Here is a 2,533-nt window from a genome sequence, read left to right as displayed (position 1 = left end):
TAAAAAAAAAAATTTTCCCGGGGGATGGTCCATAGAATCATCCCCCAATGTTGATGCCTCGCAATGTTTCGCACGCTTTGCACACAATTCTACCATGAAATTATTCTGTTGCCCAAAGGCGCTGGATTCATTATACTTCAAGAATATTTTTACAACCCCACCCGCATGTCAAAAAGAAAGTTGCAGGAATATACTTTGTAGGGTGGTCATGTTGTTTGTTGCACTAGGCTAACAATCAGAAAGATCATGAGCTTTCTCATTTCTCCTCTATCCCACTCATTGTGGCTCTGACACCACAGTGGCTGCATGGCGTGTCGTGGTTAGGAGATTCGTACCAGACGAGCAATATCTGGACATATAAAAGTTTCAGGCCTTTTTGCAAAGAGCAGTGGATAAGCCTGGGCCTGTTGTCTGTCACACTCAGCATTGAGGTGAACTTGCACTGCCCTTATGGGCTTTGCAGCATATCGACCCGTGGAGCACTTTGAGGGATGCAACCATCCAGAAAGTTTGGATAAACAGCATCATTCCCCCCCCCCTTCCCCACTTTTCTTAAAAATAGATTTTTATACCACTGGAAACTGGCTACATAATGTTTATGTACAAAAAAATTTTGCAGATTAATTCATTCAGCAAATATATCATGTAAATTCTGGTACACCAGTACAAAATTACAGTACATTGTCTTCGGAGCAGTGTAATACACATAATCATGCATAACTGGCAAATGCAAAATCAACTGAAATTTGGGGAATAAGCTTTTTACGCTTCGTAAAAAGAGGATGCTAGGATCACGAAATATTACATGTTTATCTTGTTTTATGTATATATATAGTTGTTTGTTTATACATTACAGTAACCAAGCTTTATTGGGCTATTCCAGTTAAAATCCATTTATTGTTTTAAAAAAAAAAAAAAAAAAAACATGCTTGACAGTTGTTACTTATATTACTTTACTTCATAATTTTTGGCAAAGAATAACACAATTTTGACTGAAATTATAATATTAGCCTATGGCTTTAAGGCACCTTTTGATGTTATGTACATTATAGTGTATAATGTTAAATTAAAGTGTGAGAGTGTATAGCATATAAACTGATAAGAGATGCAATTAGTATGAAACTTGTATTTATTTTGAAGTCTGATGTATACCCTCCACCTTTGACAAAAAGTGCACTACTTGGGTAAAAAAAATTGTTATACATGTAATGTTACCTTTAATAGCACCGTGGATGAAGTAGAACTACCTCTGATATCACTGTGGTTGAAATAGAACTACCTCTGATAGCACTGTGGATGAAGTAGAACTACCTCTGATAGCACTGTGGATGAAGTAGAACTACCTCTGATAGCACTGTGGATGAGGTAGAACTACCTCTGATAGCTCAGTGGATGAAGTAGAACTACCTCTGATATAGCACTGTGGATGAAGTAGAACTACCTCTGATAGCACTGTGGATGAAGTAGAACTACCTCTGATAGCACTGTGGATGAAGTAGAACTACCTCTGATAGCACTGTGGATGAAGTAGAACTACCTCTGATAGCACTGTGGATGGTAGAACTACCTCTGATAGCTCAGTGGATGAAGTAGAACTACCTCTGATAGCACTGTGGATGAAGTAGAACTACCTCTGATAGCACTGTGGATGAAGTAGAACTACCTCTGATAGCACTGTGGATGAAGTAGAACTACCTCTGATAGCACTGTGGATGAGGTAGAACTACCTCTGATAGCTCAGTGGATGAAGTAGAACTACCTCTGATAGCACTGTGGATGAAGTAGAACTACCTCTGATAGCACTGTGGATGAAGTAGAACTACCTCTGATAGCACTGTGGATGAAGTAGAACTACCTCTGATAGTACTGTGGATGAAGTAGAACTACCTCTGATAGCACTGTGGATGAAGTAGAACTACTTCTGATAGCTCAGTGGATGAAGTAGAACTACCTCTGATAGCACTGTGGATGAAGTAGAACTACCTCTGGTAGCACTGTGGATGAAGTAGAACTACCTCTGATAGCACTGTGGATGGAGTAGAACTACCTCTGATAGCACTGTGGATGAAGTAGAACTACCTCTGATAGCACTGTGGATTAAGTAGAACTACCTCTGATAGCACTGTGGATGAAGTAGAACTACCTCTGATAGCACCGTGGATGAGGTAGAACTACCTCTGATAGCACCGTGGATGAGGTATGAAGTAGAACTACCTCTGATAGCACTGTGGATGAAGTAGAACTACCTCTGATAGCACTGTGGATGAAGTAGAACTACCTCTGATAGCACTGTGGATGAAGTAGAACTACCTCTGATAGCACTGTGGATGAAGTAGAACTACCTCTGATAGCACTGTGGATGAAGTAGAACTACCTCTGATAGCACTGTGGATGAAGTAGAACTACCTCTGATAGCTCAGTGGATGAAGTAGAACTACCTCTGATAGCACTGTGGATGAAGTAGACCTACCTCTGATAGCACTGTGGATGAAGTAGAACTACCTCTGATAGCACTGTGGATGAAGTAGAACTA

The sequence above is a fragment of the Amphiura filiformis genome, chromosome 12, assembly GCF_039555335.1.
Source record: "Amphiura filiformis chromosome 12, Afil_fr2py, whole genome shotgun sequence".
In the NCBI taxonomy this organism is placed as follows: domain Eukaryota; kingdom Metazoa; phylum Echinodermata; class Ophiuroidea; order Amphilepidida; family Amphiuridae; genus Amphiura; species Amphiura filiformis.
This window is presented reverse-complemented; position numbering follows the sequence as displayed.